This window comes from Protopterus annectens, chromosome 2.part1 (genome assembly GCF_019279795.1).
Source record: "Protopterus annectens isolate FY-2018-M chromosome 2.part1, PAN1.0, whole genome shotgun sequence".
NCBI classification, from domain to species: domain Eukaryota; kingdom Metazoa; phylum Chordata; order Ceratodontiformes; family Protopteridae; genus Protopterus; species Protopterus annectens.
The window spans coordinates 264,871,314-264,896,355 of NC_056729.1; the positions used below are offsets into that span (position 1 = coordinate 264,871,314).

Genomic DNA, 25,042 nt, shown 5'->3' on the forward strand with positions numbered 1-25,042 from the left:
CATGCATGTGACATGCTTCGGAATGGCTATATTAAATAAAAATGTTTAATTTAACATACAAACTGCACTTCATTATTAACTTGCATCCAAACAGCAAATGCACACAATATCATATACATCACCTCTATATCTTCTTCCATTATATTTTTCCCTCAGGAATGAAATATTACACAGTCTAAAATTCTAAGAAAATACACAGTACCATCTATTCAGTGGTGTAACACTCCAGTAAAATACATAGCTGCCTTGAGATAACAAATATAAAAAAATAATTTTTACTTTGTCTAGTATGTGTTAATTTTATGACAGATATTTTAAAAATGCAAGAGAGGAAACAATGTAATGTACATATAAAAATTTTAGTATATCAGCAGACTGTTTATCTGTATATTTCTTATCCTGGTGGTTGAAATGATCCAATGACTTCCTTCAACCATGAGTGAGGGCAAATGCATAGTACAAATATAACGGATGTTCAAGAATGTGTCTGCAACATATACATAAAGCATTACCAACTTTAGATGCAGTTCAACACATTTATTGCATCTGTTTTATATTTTGTAAGACTAAATTCTGCTGAAACTACAGCGTGATCATATATTCCACCTTCAAAATCCTTCAGTGAATATGTATAGCATTACAAATGTTTAATTTGAAAGCAATGCAGTTCTTCCTTTACTTCTCAGTACAGTACAAAGAGAAAAAAATACATGAAGACATGATTACTGTGTCCATTCTGAACCAAAGATGACTTATATCAGAATCTACAGGTTTAAGTCAGAGCTGAGCTCAGCTTCCCAAGATGGAGATCATCCTTATTTGGTGTGGGCATCATTGTTTAAGGCAGAAGTTCTGAAGAAGTCCGGATGGACAAAAGAGCTTGACTGTGGATATTGTGTTACTGTGGAGTATGCATTTTATTTTGTATATGCTGCTAATGCTGTGAAGTTTTTATCACATCATGGAATAAATTGTGTTTTCATCACCCGAGTGAAGTCCTTGTTTTTCCAGCATACAGAGAGTGTTCTTGGTGTAAACTTCCGACCAACTCACTGCAACTACACTTGCCACTTTTGGAGCTTTTAACCCAGTTACAGCATGGATACTAACTACAGTGAGGCTGGCTCTTCCTTGGCAGTACATAGAAAGGAAAAAATCACTTAATAAGGACTCCTTGACATTGTTGTGGACTCTGTCTCTGCCTCCACCTATAGTGGGTAAAACCTGCAGTTGCCATTGGCTGTTCCTCATACCATTCACTCACTTCTTCAGCTTCATCTCTTGCAGTTCTTTCAGCCAGCATGAACTAGGGGCCAGCCATTTCCCTTTAGCTGTTCTAATGTCTGTCATTGGAATGGAAAAAAAAAATTCTCTGGGTCTGGGAGACACTCAAGGCGATTCTTCTCAGGGTAACTGAGGCAAGAGACCATTACCCTAGGCAGACAGCCTTCCTTCAAGTCAGACCTCTAGGCAGACATCCTTCCTTCAAGTTAGTCCTCTTCTGCTGGAACTCTTAGTAAGAACATTGTTCTTCTGACAAAGTTAAAAAAGATAAGTTCCTAACCCTGACTAGACAGTCATTACAGGCAATAAATCCCGATATGCAGAAATCTTTACAGTTGGGAATTCCCAATTAAGTCACTTTTTTTTGAAAATATTTTTATTCATTTTCAAAAAATAAGAAGACGTGCACAGATTATTTATGACAGTGAAGTACTTACAAATTATTTAAACAGGTTAGCTAAAAGCAGTAAACAGATATCAACATTAAAACCAAACTAAAGTATTTACAAGGGTGTCTATCACTGACATATAATCGACTTTCTATACAATTGTTTCCTGATTATAATTTGCTACAGTCATTACTCTCCAATATTTCAGTTACTTTTTGCCATGCTGTATATAATGTAGTCCTTTCAGTTTTTCCTTTAATAGCATTCATTTCCATTTACAGTACTGCTGACAACATATTCCTGTATTGCTTAAAAGGTGGAGAAGCTTTGGATTTCCAGTTCGATGTAATGTTCTATCTTGCAATGGCTAGGAGAGTCCACAAGATTATATATTTTGTTCTTGGTACACAGTCAGGTACAGGTACATTAAACAAAATAAGAGATTTAGAAATCTGGAATTTGTCATTGAATACCATTTTCAGAAAATAATTTATTTTATCCCAGTATGGTTTAATCAAATGGCATTCATAGAACATATGTTGCCAGTCTGCTTTTATTGTTAAATCACATCTCCAATGGCCAATATTTTTCTTAAACATAAGTTCCATTTTATGAGGGGTTACGCAAGATCTGTGTATGAATTGCCATGCAAAGAGTTTCCAATGCAATGAACGTGATGTCTGCTTTGGAGAGATAAATCATTTTTTATCTCTATCATTTGGTACCTGCCCATTAACTGATCTATAATAGTCCTATATTTTGTCATTATTATAGGTTTTTATTTTGTTTTATAAATAGATAAGTATCCCTTTCCATTAATGGGTTGATTCATTAGTAATATTATATGTTCTATGAAATTAGGAACATTCTTTCTTATTGATGATTGCATTGTTTCTTGTTTGCTTAATACATATTGTCTTAATTCTTGTATATGTAGCCATGAACTATTTTCCATATTTAATTTCCTTTTAATTTGGTCTATTGTTAGAAGTTTTCCAGAGTTTACCAATTGATGCCAATATATTAATCCCTTTTCTTTAAGCATTTTGACTACTTCTATATCAAATATTATTATATTGCCTTGTGTGTATGCTACTGGATATAGTAGACATGACCATGCTTTAATATCAAGATTGATATTAATAAGATTTTTTTTAATTTTTAATGTATAAGTAATGTATTTACAACTTATATTTTTATATTTAAGTATCATATATTCTTTCATCAGCCATATAAAATTGTTTGATATGAAATCAGTATATTTATTTAATAGAAATCCCGATTTTAGTCAGATTGTCTCATGAACTAGCTTCCATTTTGATGTACATCTTGTATTTAGCCATAATGATATTGTTTTAATAACAGATGAATGTAAGTATACTTCTATGTCTGGTAAACCTATGCTACCCATATCCCATTCATCTAGATGATATTTCATAGCTATCCTTGGCTTTTCTGGATACCACAGGAATCTTATTATTAAACCATTTAATTGTTTTAGGTACGATTTTGCTGGTGGCAAAGAAGCTTGCATGACAAAGGATTTTTGGAAATATGATCATTTTAATTATATAGATCCTTTCTTCCACTGCAAAAAAGAATTTATTCCATCATTGTATTATATTTTTAATATTATTTAAGATCTCTATTTGTTTCGATTGAAGTATCTAGATTGTTAGTTACTATAATTCCCAAGTATTTGACTGTATTATCGATGGGGATATATTTATGGTATTTTTTATTTAGATCATTTTTATTAGTATTTATAAGCAATAAATTTGTTTTGTTCTCATTAAATTTAAGACCTGAAATTTTGTGAAAGGTTTGAATTGAGTGTCATAATGCTTTTTAAAGACCTATTCTTACTCTTTAAAGTAATTAATATATAATCAGCAAAAAGTTGAGTTTTAAGCTCTAGGCTGTTGTCTACTTGTATTCCTTCAATATTTTTATTCATATGTATATTACTTGCTAAGGGTTCAATAACTAGTGCAAATAATAATGGGGAAAGAGGACAGCCTTGTTTTGTGCCCTTTATTTTAATAGATTTAGATAGACAAGATAAGAGATCACCTTTAACAAAGTTATCTGATTTTGTTGAATCTTTTAATATAGTTGACATAATTGAGTATGCTGTCCCAGGTACACTATTCTTTACACATTTTTCTCATAGACATAATACATACTCTAGAATAGATAAGAGTACACATTAGAAAAGATTTAACCACTAAATTAAATAAAGTCAAGACAATTTCATGTCCATTTTTGGACCATAATAACATAACGTTTGAGATAGACTTATGTTTTAAAAGAAGGACATCAGTAAAAAGAATATTATCCTACATAACAAATCTCAAAGATTTAAGGAATTTTACATTAAAGAGACACAAGCATTTTTAGATATGAATCTTACTAAAGACGTATCTGAAATATATATATATGGGATGCATTGAAGGCATATCTATATGGAAGAGTGGTGGGATGATATAAAATAAACAAAAGCAGTGGAATATGGAATTAATGGAATTACAGTCAAAAGTGGATAATTGAAAGCTTGATATTTAAAATGGAAACACCAACTTAATAAAAGAACTGGAAGATACTAATAGAAAATACTCAGAGATGTTACACTTAAAAATTAAACTATGTTCCTATTCAATGAACTCTAAAAGCCAATGAAGAATAGCAAATAGGACTAAAAAATGATTAAAATGAATCAAATCAAGGAAATACATAATATAGAAACCAAAAAAAGAAAGTGTTTGATTTAGAAGGCATACTAGAAGCATTTTGGTTATTATTTCATAATAATAATAATCAAAATGAGAAAACAGAAACACATTCAATACTGAAAGCTTTTCTTTAAAACAATGTTAAAGTTAGGTTATTAGAGGAGCAGGTACAAGTAATAGTTAAGCAAATAACAATGACAGAACTTAAAGCTCAAGTAAAGAAGCTAAAATTAAACAAAGCTCCAGGTACAGATAATATCACCCCAGAGATGTTTAAACTACTATCTAATGAGGCTGTCGTTTAGTGAATGTCTTTACATCAGTTAAAATGGTAAAGACATCCCTCCTTCTTGGAAGTACATGCTAATATCACCAATTCTGAAACAAAGTAAAAATCCCAGTGAATGTTCATCATACAGACCCATTTCACTTCTTAATAGAGACTATAAAATGTTTATGGCAATACATGCTGCTCGAATAAAACAATTACTACCATTTCTGATAGAGGAGGACCAAACAGGTTTTATAAAAGATAGGAACACTTATGACACCATCAAAATAATTTTTTCCTTAATTGATTATGTAAATTTTACAAAAAACAAAATTAATGTTATTAGCTTAGACATAAATAGTGCATTTGATTCAGTGAACTGGGATTATCTATGGCTAGTTTTAGAAGAATATGGCTTCTCAAACAACTTTACCTTGTTAATAAAATCATTATATGAAAATTCATTGGCTTATAATCAAGTCACTTCTGAGGAAACTGTTTCTGATTATTCTGATTTTGACAAAGATAGGGCTTCTTTCACAGATTCCCAAAGCCCAACTCTCAGATTGTGAGGAAAGCTTTAATTCTTATCCTCCTATAGAGGAATTTTCTTTTAATCAGACCATTACCAAGATGAATGATGTATTTATTTGTTAACAAACAGATGTTCTCCCTGAACTGAGAAAATATATGTTACAAATGGCTGTACCCCATTCCTTTCCCATCCCTCCTATACTGCCAGCCCTGGAGGATCTGTTGAATGCTGCCTGCACTCATCCTGATACACAGCCATCCATCCCTAAAAAAAGCAGATAAGCTGTATAAGGTACCTCAGGGTAATAAATATCTGTTCTCACACCTTAAGGGAGACTCAGCTGCCATCTCACCTACATTTTATAATGTAACTGGCTGGAGCTCACTACCAACTCTCCACCTGATGATAAGGAGGGCAAAAAGTTGTACCACATGGATAAGAGAAATACCTTTCAACTGTACAGATTTTCACTGAATGTCCAGACTTATGCCTCACATTTTGGTCTGTTTCTCATAAAATTGTGGTTTTCTGGCAAGTCATTAGCAAATCATCGAGGACTGAATTCAGAAAATAATGACAGACATTTAAGATTTAGATTTCATACCCTTCAAAAAAAATTGTGCTACTGCAAAACCTGTTATTTTATCAACTTTTTTATGTTTGTAAGAGCAGTATTTAAAAACTGTCCCTATTCCCCCCCCCCCCACATTATTTATAGCTTAGTCTAGATTTCATGCTCTAAGAGGTTATTAGATATGATAAGAGAAGGTTTTCTTTTTTCCATGTTAGCATTCGGAATTCTGAATTACCAGGCATATATGTTAAAATGTATGCTATATCATATGGACAATAAGAGGGATTTGTCTTCCACTCTTCCTCTCTTCCTGTGTAAGAAAGCTCTATTTTAAACCAAACTGTTTTAATCTTCCATCTTAGGTATCTAAACATGCTTTGAAGAAGGTGAAGATATTGTGTCTAGGGCCGGGTCTATATTGAAAACCCGAACGTTGACTTACCCAAACACCTAAACGCCGACACGTCTTCATCGAACCACAAAAACATTGATCATCCTGAAACGCGAAATCCAAAACATCAATTCATCATGGATGGCCCTTCTGCGGTATATCTCTGTAAGGTAAGTGTGCGATAGTTACAGACCTTAGGGTTAGGGTGCGGGTTAAAGTAAGTGCATAGATGGCAATGTATGTTAGATTTAGTGTAGGGTTAGAAGTAGGGTTTTATTAAGTGTATGTGTGTGGATTATTTAGTTTGTTTGGGTATAGCTTTTTAAGGTAAGTGTGCGATAGTTACGGACCTTAGGGTTAGGGTGCGGGTTAAGTGCATACTTGGTGGTATATGAAAGATTTAGTGTAGGGTTAGAAGTAGGGTTTTGTTTAGTGTATTTATGTGGTTTATTTAGTTAGGTAGTATGTAGCGGGCGGTGGGATGGGATAACTATGATATTTCGAGTTTTTGAATTTCGCAGTTTTAGAGCATTCGGTGTATTTGCGGTTCACTGAATATGTGTCGCAGTTAGGTGTTCGGGTAAGTCAACGTTTGAGTTTTCAATATAGACCCTCTAAGGCCAGCCACTGTTACAGTGTTGAAAAGATATGCCAAGGTACATAACCTAAAGTTTGCTGAGGAAATAGAGTCTGAAATCATAGATTCAGCTTTAGATAAGGAGGTATTATTTGGCTCTTCTGTTGCCCAGGTTCTCAAACTGTATAATAAAAGAGGGAAATTAACTCAAGGAGTTTCTAAGATATTTAAAGTAGCCCAATACATATCTTATATGTCTCCCTCTTACATAAAAAAGCCAAATAAATCAGTTTTTGTAGCAAACAAAATGAAAAAAAGAGAAGACTGGAGAGTAACAATAAAAAACTGGGAGAGTTTTCAGAAAAAGGGATGGACCAATAGTACACAATGACTGTACCAGTGTTCCTTTCCCTTTTCCCCAGCCAATATCTCCACAAGTCTGTCCCAAAAAAATTTAAAAAACTGGCGTTCAACATTCCCCTTTGGCAAAACGTTGTTTCAGACTTCTGGATGTTAAAAGTAGTGCAGCGAAGAACTGGATACAAAAGCCTCCTCTCACAGAAATACTTTCTCCATCCTCCAAACCAAACATACAACTTTATGTACTATGTTCCTCATTCCCACTGCTGAAGGAGCCCTTAAGCTTTAAAGGTTGAATACCAAAGCCTATCCATGCTAGGAGGAGAAAGGATATGGATCCAGGAACCCATGGAGAATGGTACTAGCAAAGTTTGGCCTGCACTTAGAAAATTAATCCAGTTTTGTAATGCCCTGGAAAAGTATGTGTAGAGGCTATGAAGTTGCTTCTAGAATGCTTCTAGAGTCCACCCACTTCCAGTATGCCATCAAAGAAGTCAAGGCTCTAGTAAAATGTGTCTTGGTACTGACTGCAATGGATTTGTCATGGTGGGAATAATAATAAAACAATAACTGAGGACAACCGCCCAGAAATTATTTATCTGTTTAGACAAAGGGTGTCCCTTTTTTGCCTCTTGATAAGAATTAAATAGCTAAAAAGGGCTTAATTCTATCAAGATAACTGGGAGATTGATGGCTAAAGAAAACTCTGAAACCTCTTTGGGCATGAATGTGGGGGGGTTGTTCTTAGGGAGACCCTATCTCTATAGAAAAATCAGGTACAGTTCACTCACCATGACAGCCTACAACTTAGATGCTCTTCTTTCCAGTGTCAAAGGAATAATAAGTACAGTTTTCCAAGGCAAGAACCAATGTGCAGGTTCTAAAGGTGACAGTCAATTGTCCCACTGCATAGCCGAGATCCAAAGGCAGAGCAACCTATTTATGAGTAGGTTTCAGGTGTACAGTTCCTTTCAGAAACTGTTTCACAAAAAGCAAAAGAAAGAGCAGGATCCATGGGCAAACATGCTGATATGGCCACAAGATGAACCTTTACAGAGGAATAAGTGAGGCCAAATGAAACTAACTCACAGAAATATATGAGCACCAGTTGTAAATCATCCTTGAAGGGCCACTGGTTATTGGTTAGGCAGCAACTTGAAAACTACTTCCACTTACCAACACAGGATTTTCTAGTAGCAGGGTTTTCTGCCTCCTTTAGTATCTGCTGTTCATCCTCATGAAGTAAGGTATTAAAACTGACTCAGCCAGGCAGTCAGTTGAAGTAGACTGATATTGGGGTATACCAAACATCCCCTCTCTTGTGCGAGTACATGCAGTCCGTGAGAAAGCCTGTAGTCATTGCTCTTGACCAGTTCCATTAGAATGGAGAACCAATGTTGCCTGGGCCAAAGGGAATCACCACAATTTTCTTTTGGAAGGGATTCTTTTGAATCGTCAGAAATATTGTGGATATCAGTGGAAATGCATACGGGAATGAAAATGTGCCTATCTTCCAGGTTTGCTTGCAGAGAGTCCTAGAACAAAACATGTTTAGTTGTTTGCTTTGAAAGGAGGCAAACAGATCTATTTCAGGTGTTCCCCACAAGTGAAGATCCCCCCCCCCCCTTATTCAGTTTCCATTCATGAGGGTTCAGCCTAGCTAGATAGAATTTTGTAAATAATTCTATGTCATTTGTAAATATTAATATAATCCACAGGCTTGTTTTACAAATGTAAAGAGAACTATATGTCATGATTAAACTATATGTAGTACTGAGCTTCAAACATTTAACAACAGTGCACCCTGCTGGAAGAAAGCTATTAAGTAAAGTAGTTTATAATTGTATTTGATCTCAAGCTCAGAGACAGTATGTCTGGTCAAGGAAATTCTTCCTATTGTTTTAAGGCCGAGATAACTACTAGATTTTACATGTAAAGTGTCCTTTATTGCTGCAGCTTCCTGACAGGTGCAAGATTACAAAGATATGTTAAATTCTGAGTTCTGTGAACCTGGGAAACTTCAGCAGAGGTGTCAAGAATGATGTAATCTGAAATGACTCAGCAGTAAGGTGTATTATTAATTTAAGGGCCATCAGAAAGAAAGCACAGCATTTTGCATCTAGTCTTGGATCTAGTAAGAATATCCACTTACCAGCACTTGCTTGATCTGTATGCAAGTAGTATTTAGAACAGTGATTTCTCTTAGAGTTAGATAGGAATTTAGCCAGATTAGTCTAGCTGTTTTCTATATTTGTCAGACTAGCCTACAATATTGTTTTAAAGTGCTTTCTGAGATTTCTGAATGTTGTACTGTCATTGTGTGGAAGTAATAAGCATTGTCTTGTGTTTTTATTATTTATTATTAAATATTTTTAAACCTTTCAACTGTGGCTGTAATTTAAGTTCTAGAGTACTTGCATGTATTTACTGATACTGCACAAAGTCACTCCAATAGCCTTGCTGTTCGTCACACTTACTAATTGAATAATAATAATATTGCACAGTAAAACTGAACACCCTTTGGTAAGGGCCTTTATAGTAGCTGATAAGGGTAGTTGGTGGCAGTGGATTACTACCATATAGCCTGGGTGGAAAGGGGCATAGCTGTAGAACATGTGCCAGCCTTCCCCAGGCGTATGTGTGTGTTTGTATATAAACCAAATCTCAAAGTGTGTGTGTGTGTGTGTGTGTGTGTGTGTGTGTGTGTGTATGTGTCAGCTACTTGGGCAGGGACACGAAGCACTGGTTGGACAGAGAGGGTACTGGAGGTTTTGGCTTGACTACTCAGCTGAGAGCTGAACCCTATAGCTGTGCCAATGGGGAGTCTTATTGGAGATCTGGAAAGAAAGGGAGAAACCATCCCCAGACTGTGATCTCTGTGTGCTCGTAAGGGAAATTGTACTTTACTGTGTGTGTACTTGTTATCCTCCCAATGTGGAGTGGTGGTAGTGGTGACGATTGCGGCTCCTTGATTACTGGGCCAGTGCATGGGCGTCACAAGGGTCTTGAATTCCTCACTGCTGCAGTATCTGCACCCATGCTCCATCACCTTCATCTTGTGTATAGCTGGGATATCAAGCAGAACTGTGTTTGTTTTTTTACTGTATATATTTTATTAGTTGCTATAAGTCTCCTCTCTCAATGTATGAGCAAGAAATTCCTGAAGAAAATTTTAGTATGAATCTAGAGTTCCCTCCTTGGAAATTAGCCAATCAGCAGCCAGAGTGAAGGAGCATTTTGAAGCTGGCTGGTTGTTGTACCCTGGACAGGAAACAACCTATATATCCTAAGGGTACTGCAGCTGTTAGGAATTTGAACATCTACTGTTACAAATAAGTGCAACTTGCACAACCATACTTCACAATGCAATGGCTATTGTACATTGAGAGAAAAAAAACTTTTTCAAGGTGAATGAGCACATGGTAACTTTACTCAGTGGAATAGATATGTGTAGATATGGATTAGTTCAAAATTTGGTTCAGTCACTAAAATCAAAAGAAAATTTTACAATAACCTTATTAAATGTTGGAGAGACATTTTAAACATAAGTTACTGATAATAGCAGAAAGAGTTTACTTTATTCAACACAACCAGAAGACAAGTGAAATGGACTGAACTGAAACAATGACCAGTAAACTGAAAATTATGAAAACATGGGTGAAACATTAAGAGACAGATTCATTACTGGTATTTGCAGTGAAGGCTGTCACAGCTGTTATCCAAACTGAATTTATTATTTCCAAGCCAAAAACGTTTGACATACTGTTGAGAAAAGAAAAAGTAGACAGAGATATTAAACACTTGAAATATCACTTGGCACAATGCACATGATTAAAATTTAGGCAAGTGACAAATTAATAAAATACAGCTCTATAATAATAAAATCACAGCCCTCAAAGACCAAAACTTGCATGTCATAGTAAGATGCAGCTCTAAAAATACAGTCTTAAAGAGGAAACAGAATTGCCAAGGATTTCCCATGTTAAATGATAAAGGAAAATTAATATCTACTTTTCTAGTAAAAAAACTAATTGAAGTGGATATTGATGCATAGATGGCAGAGGTTTCACTCAGCACCTACACAGAAACTTTTATATACCACAACAACTAAATTTAGGATCTATACTGGAGGGAATTTGTCAGTATATGTTTGGATTATGGCTTAAGTATGCTGCGAAATGCAAAAGGTATGTTTTATTTGACAGGAACAGGTACAGACGCTTGTGTTAAACTGTTAAAAGATAAAGTTCATTCATTCATGCTATGTTTGATGAGCAAAAGTATATAGAAAACAGACTACAAATGCATGTTTGGGTGTTTACTGTAAGACAAGACACACTGCATGGTGAGAAAGCTTCCATTTTGGTGAATCAAAATGCTTCTTGAAGTCCTGTAAGCATCAACACCTGCTACTTGTAATAAATGAATAAGCAGCTAAAAGTATCAAAAATTAGGAAGAGAAATTATCAGTCCAGTGAATCACATTGAATGGACAGCATCTAACATTTCAGCAGTAAAACATGATAATTCGGGTAATGTCTGTAGATTACAGGTAACCTTTGAACTCTGCTGCTAATAATAAAGAAATATATCTGATACCTAGAGTGAAAGATCTAATCACCATACTGAATGGTATTACTGATTTAGTGTTAAGAGTTTCCTTATTACCATCTGTCTTCAGTAAATCCACTGAGACACAAAGCAAGATTAGCAGCAACGTGATTTTATGTAACAATTAGCTTAATATATATGGCAGAGTATACTGCATGTGCATGTTTCTATACAGGGAAAACACAGAAAAGACTCAGAGACAGAATCTATCAGCATATGTATGATGTAAAAAGAAGAACAAACTAAATGCTTTAGCTAAGCATATAATAGAGTTCCCTTCACATAACTAAGTTTAGAGTCTTACAAAATGTTAATAATGACAAGAAAGGGGGTAATTTAAAGAACTTAATTGAAAGAATTGAATTAAAGTGGATATAAGCTGTATTGCCGCAGTGCTACCTCACAGCAAGAGGTTCTCCCGTTCAATTCTCAGCTTGGCTTGGGAGTGCCTTCTGTGTGGAGTCTGCATGTCCTCTGCGCGGTTGGATAGCATTTGAAAGACATGTGTGCGTAAATGGGCGTGCCTTCGTTGAAGGTTGGGCGTTGAGCTGGCACCTCGGCGTTTCGTAAAAATCTACTGCCAATCATTAGCGGACCGGAGTTCCGCTGTGGCGACCCCTTACCGGGAAAAGCCGAAAGACAAACAACAACATTAAAGCTGTAAGCTCATGTATACCCTGGACTGAACAACGATGCCTGCATTAAACCTGAGCTGGAAGCTCGCTCACTTAAATAAAATGTAATACTAGCTGAAGACTTAATTGATGTATTTTAAGGGATGGATTTATTTTTAATGATGTATTTAATTAGTTAATTGATAGTGTTTTTGATATAAAGTATGCATGGATATTTAATGTTTTACTGAAGACTTGAGAAAGCGTGGCTTGTTCTACGTGAAAGCGCTTGTCTAAATAAACCTGTTTTAAGCCATGGTGGTCATCTGGATTTTTTTGCTACATTGACTTTTCATTTTTGGATGATCTTTGGACTATTGCTGGTAATTTGTTTTTGTGCTTTTTGGCAGATTGTGTACCAGCAGAGTCACATGGCTGACAATACATCCATTGAGCTAGACTATGTTCCAAAGGTAAATGAATTGCAGTCTAAATGGGAAAATATTTTAACCAGAGGAGATAATCAACTTTTAACTATGAGTTTTGAAGGGAATCCTGGAACTCGTGAGCACAGCAGACCAGATGGATATCAGTTGTTCATGCAGAAGGTAAAAGATTTAGAGAATGACATTTTTAAGTATAAGCGCCTTACTTGGCAGAAACAACATTTGGAAGCTTGCCTTCACTTTAATGTGGTTCCAAGGGGTATGAGGGTTTTATGTATGCCTACTTACGGTGAAACCCACCCTGCATTGCTGAAGCAGTGGCAGCAATTGAACTTGGAAATGAGTGGAAAGTACATGCAGCTGCTCATAGATTATTTTGATCCATTTGAACTGAGCTTAAGCACTAGTATACAACAAAAATATTGTGACATTGTAGAGCAGTTTGAAGGGGAGACCTATACTAGTGCTTTGAATAATATGCATATGAATGTTGCACTGTATGAGAATAGACTGAGGCAAACCAAACAACGTAAACTACAAAGAGACTTTATGGATTTTAGCCTTGGTCATGTGGTTGTGTGAAGACTGGTAGAGAAGGATGAAGGCTGCCAGCCTAGACAAATAGAATTTGATACAAAATTCTGGCATTTGTAAATATAAATGTAAAATACATGCTTGTTTCTTAAATGAGAGAAAATACTGCAAAATGTGAACTTCAAGATTGTAGCAACATTGCCATCTGCTATAAGGAAAACTAAGTCAAGCATTTCAAATCTTTCTTTTGAAGTTAAAATTATTTAAAATCTATCCTTTGATATGTAGAGCCCGGGGTCATTCTGTCTGGACTAGCACATTCTTTCTATTGTTTTAACTTAATGAATAATTACTAGAGTGTACATGTGAAATGTTTTTTATTGTTGTAGCTTCCTAAGCAGGTGTTAGCTTGCTAAATAATGTAGCTTGTTGGCCTGGGAACTCCAGGCTAAGTGTCAAAGAAATTATGTAATGGGAACTAAATGAGAATGATGTAAGCTGGGAGAGCCCAGCAGAAATGTTTGTTAGTGATTTTAAAAATTATTGCTCAGAGAGAGACTGTAAGCATTTTGATCTTGGACATCTAATTCAGCACTGCCTTATGCTCTCTTAAGTAAGTTATCTTAGAAGTGTGTTTTCTTGTAGCAATAGCTAGGAAATTAGAAAAGATTAGACTAAGTGTTTTTCTGTTATGTCAGAACTGTACTATGGAATTATTTTAAGTTTCTGTGTGATCTCCGAACTCTTGAATGGCACTGTGGTATAGTAGTATTTTCTTGTGTTTTTAGTATTTATTATTAAATATTTTAAAACCTTTTAACTGTGGCTGGTTTATGTAGAGATAAGTTAAGCTCTAGAATACATTGCATGCTTATAAGTGATCCTGTACTAAGCCCTTCCAATAAGCCTTGATTGCTTAAGTTACACTACTAGTGGACAATAATATTGCACAGTAATAATTGGACACCTTTTTAAGGGCCTTTGGATAGCCGATAATTATTAGCTGGTGATGGCAGTAATTACTACTGTATAGTCTGGGTAAAGGGGCACAGCTGGAGAATCTGTGTCAGCCTTTCCCAGGAGTGTCTGTGAAGTTGTATAAATACTTATCTCAAAGTGTGTGTGTGTCAGCTACTTGGGCAGGGACATGAAGTACTGGTTCGACGGAGGGGGTACTGGAAGTTAGCTTGCCTGCTAGGTTGAGATCTGGATGCTATAGCTGTGCCAGTGGGGAGTTTTATTGGGGACCTGGAGAGCAAGGGAGCAACCAGCCCTAGACTGACTGTGATCTTTGTGTGCACTTAAGGTAAATTGTAATTTACTGTGTGTATTTGTTATCCTTTTCTCATATATGAGACTCCCTCTCTGGTGTTAGTGGTGAGGATTGAGGCTCCTTGATTGCTGGGCCAGGGCACGGGCATCACAGTTTGCATGGCCACGAAATATTTCTAACTTTGCAAGCTCTAATAACAATGATGTTAGAGTAGAGGATGTAGGAGCACCTACATCAAGTGCAACAGAAATGCCCTCACCAGTTCTGCTTACTAAAATGCAGGAGAAGTGTCAGAATGTTATTTCTCAATGAATTAATGTGTCCCAAACACCCTCTGAAATTGGTATAACTCCTTTGCCTAACCAGCAAGCTAACAATCAGGTCTTACAGGGGGCAAGACCTAAACAGCTTATTCCACTAACTCTTGATCGTTTTTTTACCATTACCAACAAAGCACAATGTGCAGAGACAACAGCAGCATTTAATCAGCAGAGGAAGAAGAAAAAGGAAGTTCTCAGGAGAGAGAACAACTCTGAACAGGAGACAAAGACAGTGAATAAACTTGAAATTAATTTGTCAGACTATAGTCTAACTGAAGCTGAAAAAGCTGTGTTAAACAGGGGCTTGACTTTCATACCCTCTGCATGTACTGAAGTAAGTGAATTGTTGACTGATTTAAGAGTGTTTGCTAGAAATGTGGCATTTAAATTGATTTTTAAAAATGATGGCAGACAGAGCAGTACTAGATTTTGTAAAACAAAAAGTAATTTTACACCTGCTATGCCATGTAGAATCTTTTATAAGAGCTTGTGAAAATGAAATTTATAATAGTTTCTATACTAGTAGCAGAGGCTCTTTTCATAAACTTACGCAAGATGAAAGACATGCCTTACGCTCTCTGCAGAACAATCAAGCCTTGAGTATAAGACCTGCAGATAAAGGAGGGGCTGTTGTTTTGAATAGGGGTGACTATGTTCGTTCTATGAAGGAAATGTTGAGTGTTATAGATATATATGTCCCAATAACACATGTTCAGTATCTGAAAATTGTTAAAAATATCAATGAATAATCATTAGCGGACCTGAGTTCCACTGTGGCGACCCCTAACCGGGGAAAGCCGAAAGACACAACAACAACAACAACATCAATGAATGTTTATATGATTTGTTAATGTGCAGACAAATAGATGAGCAGTTATATAGGTTCTTCACAGCTGATCACCCCAGGATACCTTACATCAAAGGGTTGCCTAAAATACATAAATGTTTGGACAAACCACCATTAAGACCAACTGTAGATGGAGGGGGCTGGGCTACACAGCCCTTTCAATATATGTGGAGAGTAAATTAGGACCTATAGTAAGGCAGATTCCCACTATTTTCAAAGATACGTCCCATTTTTTGAGAGACCTGAGGGGATAAAATGAAACATCAGGGCTAAGTAGTTGCTATATGGTTACCCTTGTTGTACAAAGTCTGTTTACTTGCATACCCAATGAGTATGGATTTGAAGCAATAAGAAGTGAACTGAAAGAAATGGGGATCAGCGATACAAATGAAATCATGTTGATTTGCACATTATTAGATGTAATATTATCCAACAATATATTTGTATATGATAGTAATATATATTTGCAGAAATGGGGGGGGGGATTGCCATGGGCACCCCCTGTGCAAATTCATATGTGAACATGGTAGTTTATTGCTGGGAAAAAACAGTATTTATTCAACAGTGTGTACAGTAAACATATTAAGATGTATAGACGCTTTGTCGATGACACTTTTATGTTGTGGGAAGGGGAGCCATCACTACTGTTTGATTTCATCATGTACTTGGAGTCTACAATGGATTTCTTGAGATTTACTATATCTTTCTCACTTATAGAAATAGACTGCTTAGATGTCTCTGTGTATAGTTTGAGTAAAATTAATACTAGGCTCTTCAGAAAAGACTGTTGGAACAATAGTCTCTTAGTTCATAATAGCATGCATCCTAAGCACATTTTCCCAAATATTATCAAAGGGCAATTGATTAGAGCTAGCAATATATGCAATGTGCAAACTGATAAAGAGAAATAAATTAATTATTTGGAGCAACTATTTCTGGAGAAGGGGTATGATAAAACTGTGTTTCAAACTGTAAAGAATGAAACTGCTGATAGCAGTAAAGGAATTCATTATATCAGTGTAAAGCCAGCAATGAATGTAACTGTAAAAAGGAACTTTAAGCATAATGACAAAGTATGTTTTGTTACTAAGGATGCTAGTGATACTAGCAAGGTTTGTAATATAATTAAAACTAACTGGCACTTCCTGATAATTGATAAAGAAACAGAAAATGTTATAGGTAGAGTGCCTAGTTTTGCAGAGAAGAACAAGAGCAACTTAAAACAGTTATTTTGTAATGATTGGGTAAAAACAGTGTGTCCCCACTGAAGCTTGGAACATATCCTTGCAACAAGTGTAAAATGTGTCAATATGTTTCTTCTGTACAATAATTTAAACACCCTGTTTTGTCCTTCATATTTCAGCCTAGATTCTATGCTACTTGTAGAAGAACTAGCTTAATATATATGGCAGAGTGCACTGCATGTGCATGTTTCTATTTAGGGAAAACACAGAAAAGACTCAGAGACAGAATCTATCAGCATATGTATGATGTAAAAAATAAAAACAAATTAAATGCTTCAGCTAAACATATAATGAAGTTCCCTTCACATAACCTTAAGTTTAGAGTCTTACAAAATGTTAATAATGACAAGAGAGGGGGTAACTTAAACAACTTAATTGAAATAATTTAATTAAAGTGGATATTAAAGCTGCAAGCTCATGTATACCCTGGGCTGAACAACTACGTCTGTATTAAAACTGAGCTTGAAGCTCGCTCACTTAAATAAGATGTAATACTAGCTGAAGACTTAATGGCTGTATTTTAAGGGTTGGATTTATTTTTAATGATGTATTTAATTAGTTAAATGATAGTGTTTTTGATATAAAATATGCATGGATTTTTACTGTTTTACTCAAGACTTGAGAAAGCGTGGCTTATTCTACGTGAAAGCACTCGTCTAAATAAACCTGTTTTAAGCCATGGTGGTCATCTGGATTGTTTTGTTACATTTTATGTAATCTAAAACTAGACTAACATAGCAGAACTACAAATGCCAAGTGCATGGGAAAAAGTTATTCTGGAAAATTCCTTTGAATCATAACTTACTTCCTTGATTGAGTGTAGAAATATGCAATTATTATTCAGAACCTACCCATATTGTTGCATCTCAGCACATTCTGTCATTACAGTACTACATGCCCAGGATTTCATCCATGCAGTTACACAAACAAGGCTATATCCATTGTAGAACATGCAGTAAAACAATGTCATACTATCATATTCCTTTGTTTCATAACAAAACAGTACTATGAGCCTTATCTAACTTGCAACATACTGTTGCTGTACACATCTTTCAAAATAAAAATTTTTATTATTTATTTCAGGCCTGCTAGTTGTTGCTGAAGCACCTACCAAGGGAAGAAAACGCTGAGAGAAGAAAAGGAGCCACTTTTGTGATTTTAAGTATTTTCTTCTGATTTTTTTTAAGTTTTATTGCTTTGCCCCCTACTTTTTGGCATTTTTCAGCTTGCTAAACTTTATATCTGTAATAGTGACAGTACTTGGAACACATCTAGAGCCTGTTTACTGATCTTCCTGTGTTGCACTTAATTTAAAATCGTTTTTTCTCTAAAAACTGCATTTTACCTGATTTTGGCCTAGCACTCAAGTGTGGGGTCATTTATTGCACTGTTGTGATTATTTTTGCTGCTTGTGTATCTCTGTTACCTTTAAACTACAACAAAAAGAAAAAAAAAATCTTGCTTTTTTTCCCACTTTCTGAAAGTTAAGAAAGTTCAGTTACAGATTTGCTGTTCTGAACTGTTTGGAAGTTTCGAGAAGGCCAGTGCTTGCTTGGGCTAAAGGGAAGTCTCTGTGTTCACCAGTGGGAGTGGTTAACACTGAACAGCCTGCCTGTCCCTGGAGGAGTGGTTACTGCCTAGAAGCTGTAGTTTTATTGGCCATTTTGGGTCAATTCTAAACTCCTTGATCTCTCTCTCTTAAAACCCTACAACTCTCTTTTTGCGCGGTTTTGCGCACTAAGCAGCGTTGGGCAGCGCTGCCTAAACAGGTTTAAACTATTCCAGGCTCCACAAAGTCTGCTCTTCACTTTTTCCCTTAGAACTGTTCAAACTCTCAAAGTAATCACTCTATTCTCTTTCTAAAGCCCTGCACTAGCTCAGCTCTTATAAGGAAACACTAACTAACTAAAGCACTACACCCTCCTTGACTTCTCATAAGTATTAGGCTCCCGATTGGTCCTTCCTGATCAAGTGAAAAATCAGTTCCCTTCCCTAATCTGATCAGTAAAAAAACAGTTCCCTATACTAATCTGGTATGTCCAAAGGTCAGTTTCAAGGTTACTCTCCAGTCCAGCTGGTGAATCTGGGAATTTTGAGGCAATGTTACAATTGCCTTATGTACACAGACAACCCTCTCCTCCTTCCAACAAACTCTAATACATGTGAGAGATGCAGTTACACAGCCAAACTGGAGGAAGAGCTCTCTCAACCCAAGACTGGCACAGTCAGTCAGCAGGAAAAGGTAACCACCCACACCACAAATCCAGTCTCACACAGACCTATTGCATCTGCATACCCAACACATAAACACACAAAAACATACTCGGAGGCTCTAAATAAAAATCTGCCTAAACAGCAAAGACCTCCTAAGCAGACATCCAAGCAACAGCCACCCCTCAACAATACCCACGAATCACATATCTCACAAAATCAGTGTGCCCCACAGTCACAGCCCTTAAGGCCAAACAACACACCAAATACACTTGTTATAGGGGACTCTATTGTCCAGCACACTGACGTCCCGCTCACCAGACTGAACAAGGAGAAGGTCACTGTAAGCTGCCTGTTGGGTGCCAGGATCCGCCACATAACGCAAGCACTCAGGTCACTCCAAAGCAAGTACAAGTATGACTCCGTCATTGTCCATGCTGGTGTGAATGACCTGAGATGTACCTCCCTGGACTACATGAAAAGAGACAGAGGAGATCTCTGACCATGTAGCCCAGGCTGGTGTGACCCTGACCTTGAGTAGCATCTTGCCCTCACCAAGAATGATGCCACAGTATAAAGACAAAATGATCAGTTTCAACAATTGGCTAAAGTATTGGTGTCATTCAAAGGGGATCCAGTGTCTGTCAGCCTCGGATGACATGCTCGACAAGCCACGTTGCTTCGCTAGGGACGGCTTGAACCTGTCACCCTTAGGCTTTCGTATACTGGCCAAGGCTCTTGCCACCCCCATAGTGCCTTTTTTAGGCAAGGCTCAAAGGACAAACCCACCTCCATAGACAACCCAAGGATAAAAAAACTAAAGGTAATGCTACTCAATGCCAGAAGTCTAAACCTCAAGATGCATGCACTCGAGGCTCTCCTCAGTATGGAGAAAATCGATGTCTGTGCAGTAACAGAAACCTGGTTCAAGGCTCCTGAGAGCACCCCAGCACTACCAGGTTATAACTCATACCATGCGTTTCGGCCCCAAAACTTGGACCGAAGCACAAAAGGAGGGGGAGTGTCTATATTCATCAAAGATACCTACACCTCCAGGTTAGTGGCACTGCACGAAGCATCAGAAAACATCCATGTGCAACTAACAGTGGGCAAAACTGCCTTTCGGTTTGTAGCCTGCTACAGAACACCCTCCCTATTACAGGAACCCCACTTGGCATTCCTGAGAACACTGGAGAATATGAAGGTCTCTCCAAACAGTATGTTATTGGGTGACTTCAACTACCCAAACATTGACTGGGAAAACTACTCAAGCCCAAACACCCTCGCCCAATGGTTCCTTGAATTTATAAACTCTAACGCAATGGAACAACTGGTCACCACTCCCACAAGAGGGAACAACATACTGGACCTGGTCATCACCAACATGGGGACTCTGTGTTCCACACCAGAGGTAAACCCCTCATTGGTAAGATCAGACCATAAACAAATTTCCCTGGGCATCCATATCCCGTCCCCACCCCCAGCCAAGGAAATCACTGTAAAGAATTTCTCAAAAGCCAACTTTGCACTTCTCAAGACTGAGGTGGAATCCTTCAAAGCCCCCGGGCCAGAGGATAATACAGCCCAATCCACAGAATCCTTTACAAATGCATTCTATGAGCACCTGCAGGAATGCATGGATCGTGCTATCTCAAATAAAACCAAGACTCACTCCTCCAAAAACAGGAGACCGGTCTGGTGGACCCCGGCTATAAATAAGCTATACAACAGAAGGAGGAAGCTACTACATGACAGAACAAAATCCCAAAAAGGAAAGGCATCTCTGATCAGTATTAGCAAGAAACTTCGATCCATCATAAAATCATCAAAGGCCAGTTTCGAAAGAAAAATTGCCCTAGACACTAAAGATAATCACAAGGCCTTCTTTAGTTATGTCAGGAATATGGGTGGAAACTCCCAGATATGCTCTGAATTGTTGCATAATGGTACAAAATATACTGAACCTACAGACATAGTCAACATCCTGGCAGACAGATTCAGCGCAAACTTCTCCCCACCTTCCCCCCCAAAGGAGCAAATGCCTACCCCAACTGAATATAACCTCCCTGACATCACAGATGCACAGGTGAAAGCTGCCCTCTCCAAAGCAAAAAACACAGCATCTATGGGACTGGACGGTGTCCCAGGCTGTGTCTTACATGAGCTCCAAGAAGAACTGAACCCTCACATTAAGTCACTGTTCAAACTTAGCCTTACTACAGGATATGTACCCAAAGAATGGCGTACAGCTACAGTGGTCCCACACCACAAAGGTGGTGCCACAATGGACCCCGGGAACTATCACCCCATAAGCCTGACTAGTCTGGTCTGTAAAGCTATGGAGTGTATTATCATGGAACTCATAAACAAAGACATTGGGAGCCTCCAGACACTGGACCCTACCCAATTCGGCTTTGTTAAGGGCAGATCTTACCTCTTAAACCTAGTTGATTTCTTTGAAACAGTTACCAAAGCCATAGATGAGGGCAAGGTAGTCCACCCAGCCTACCTGGACCTCGCAAAAGCCTTTGACACAATACCCCACTCAGGCATCATAAATAAGCTTACCAGCTTAAATATCAACCCCTATATCACAAGATGGGTTGCAAACTGGCTCAGAGATAGAACCCACATGGTCAGAATCGCAGGTGCCATGTCCGAATCCAAACCAGTTACAAGTGGCATCCCACAGGGCTCAGTTCTGGGACCTCTCTTGTTCGGTATATACTTCTCTGAGGTTCAGGCTAACACGGGGGGATTATGGCTGACAAAGTTCACAGATGACGACAAACTGGGGGCCATAATCGAATCTCCAGCTGACACAAGCATCCTCCAAATGGGTCTCACAGAGACGGATGCTTGGTGCCAGAGCCACAGCCTCAAGCTAAATGCTAAAAGATGCATAGTCATCCCCTTTGGGAAAAACAAAGTGCCCACAAATTACCACATAGGTGGTAATCCATTAAGTACGGAAGAAGTAATTAGAGATTTGGGGACCAACATAGATAGTAATCTCTCCTTTGATAATCACGTTGCCAAAGTGGTTAGAAAGACCTTCTATATAGCCCACCTTATCACGAAAGGGTTCGCATCTAGATCAAGAGAGGTCATTGTGCCCCTCTACTCATCACTCATCAGGCCCATAATTGAATACAATGCCCCTTTTGGGATGTACCTTACCCGACACCTGCAGCAACTGGAGAGACCCCAAAAGTACCTCACCAAGAGGATCATGGGCTACAAACAGATGTCCTATGCAGCTCGACTAAAGAAACTCCAGCTCTACTCAGTTGCTTACCGCCTACTCAGAGGCAATCTATGCCTGACGTACAAAGCCATGTCAAACCCAGAATTAATAGACATGCTCCACCTCAAAAAATCCAAGTCCCTTAGAGCTACACACTCCAGGGACTTAAACCTCAGCACAAAAATAAATAGGACATGCTGGAGGGACGGATTCATTTCCCAGAGGCTTCCCTCACTCTGGAATAGAATCCCAATTCATGTTAGACACAGCCCCTCGCTGACCCTCTTCAAGCGAAATCTGGACGCGTGGATGGGACATTGCAAATTCACCCCTGGGATCTCTTCTGTGTCCCTGCTAGACAGAGGCACAGTAAACTAATCTTAAAAGGGTACCTTCTGTGACCTACTTTACAGAGGCACAGTAGGCTAATCAAATAGGGAGGCGGAAGCCAAATACACTCTGGCTAGGCTTATAAATGCCCTAGGGCAGATGGCCTAGTATCTACCTATGAACCTATGGTCTGAAATACAGAAATACATTTTGTCAGTTGTAATGCCTGAAATAATTTTTTACAGAAAATCCATTCAGACACCTGCATTTTAGTTCTTTCCCTCCAACATTTAGCATCTGCTTATCCACAACTACTGCTTCATGATGACTGTAAGAAATATGTAACCATACATAGTTGCACAGCTTCTTGTGTGCAGAGTCTGCTTGTCCTTCTTGTGTTCGCATGGGTTTCCTAAGGGTGCTCCAATTTCCTCCTACACTCCAAAGATATGCAGTAGGTGGACTGGACACTCTAAACAGGACATAGGTGAGTGGGTGTGTGTGTCTATGGTATGGAAAAACAATCACGGCAGGGCTAGCCACCTGGCAGTGTGAACCTTGACTGTACATAATAGTCATTGTTTAAGTGGCACCACAAGCCCATGTGCAAAAATGGGAAAAGGGGAAGTGAATAGATGGATGAACATAGGTGCTCAAACCAGTTTGTGTATAACAGATTTCCATTAAGTGTTAGTTCTCCACCTTCCAGTTCAAAGAATTACAGTAGTACCACTATGATTTATTAGTCACTAACAAAACGCAAGCTCATCTGCAACCTGAAGAAAGTGCTGCAGAGACTGTAAAACTATGATGAGAACAAACAAAAATAACATATAGTGCTTAACAGAAATCTGTCTTTTGATTAAAAACATGAAAGCTATCCATTATGCTCTTCTCCCCTCCCAACCCATCTCACTTGAATGAAAGAGTTGAAAGTATTTCTTGGTTTAGTAAACTATTATATGTGTCTAATCAGAATATACTACTGGTGTCCTGGTACAAATTCTATAAATACCAAAGAGAGAATGCATTAAGGAAATATAAAAAAAAAATACACATGAGAGCGTACCTGTGCATTATGAGCAAAGCTTGCAGCTTATATTACCTTGTAATTCTTCTTCATGAGACACTCTAGTTGTGATTTGACATGTCATGCCTTCAGGTGAAGAAATATCTACTGCTTACACTTCAATAACACTTGCCCCTGCACTGAAAAAAATGTTCACAAAATGAAACAGAAGCTAGTTTTGATTTTTGGAATAAAGGAATTCCATCAGTACCTTGCAAAAGTTTGCCTGCCAGGCAGTAGCTCATATATCCAGTAAAGACCTCAATCAGTTGTTCACTATCAGATTGAATACAGAATGTCTGAAATGCATGGTAGCGCTTAGAGACTGCTGATAAAGTAGCAGGGAAGGGAAGACAGGCTACATAAAAGCCCTTACAAAACATAATTACCAAGAAATGCCAGTGAAAGCTAAGATGATAATTTACATATCAAGAACTAGCAAAAATCCCTACAGAGTGTGTGAAGATTCATGATATAAAGTAAGCCTCGTAAAGTGGATGAGAAGCTCAAAAATATACTGCAAAGGAAGCTCTGAATTATCAGCTGGCATAGATTGTGTCCTACAGTGAAGGAGAGTTATTATGTGGAAGACAAAATAAAAAAAGCAGTTAGAAAAACTGTGCAACCACCAATAATCAAATCCAAAACAAACCAAGACCACAAGGCAAATGGATGGACAGTTCTCCAAGACACTGAGAGACTTTATTAAAACAACAAACAAACGTGAAATCTCTGGTGCCTCGGATGTTAAGCCTTTAAAGTGTATAACTTATTTTTCCCATATACCCCTTAAATACACATATCAATTAAACAATTACCCACTTAAGCAATTAAAACAGATGAAATACTTACAAAAAACATTTCCAATTGCATTCCATATCAAGACCACCAGGGGACAAAGTATTGAATTTTAAAATAAAAAAATTGATTAATTTTTCCATAATTTCTTTTTTATATCACTTATATTCATGCATTCATTACCTATTTGCTTCAAACTAGTAGCTTGGAATCCCAATGGATTACCATCATGGAATTTTTGAAAATGAAGGGCTATAGGATTTTCCACCTTACCCTTTTTAATGTTCCCAATATGTTCTTTCAACCTAGCCAAAAAAACTTTTTTTACTTTCCCCTATGTAAATTTTTTACATGGACATCTTAGTCCATATATCACCCTTTCACT

The 25,042-nt window shown here is 37.5% G+C and overlaps 1 protein-coding gene across 1 annotated transcript in view; it reads right to left on the bottom strand.

Moving 5' to 3' along the window:
• The window catches only part of SLC39A8 (solute carrier family 39 member 8), an 895,133-nt gene that overhangs the window by 670,731 nt on the left and 199,360 nt on the right, over nt 1-25,042 (bottom strand). The window lies entirely within an intron of this gene.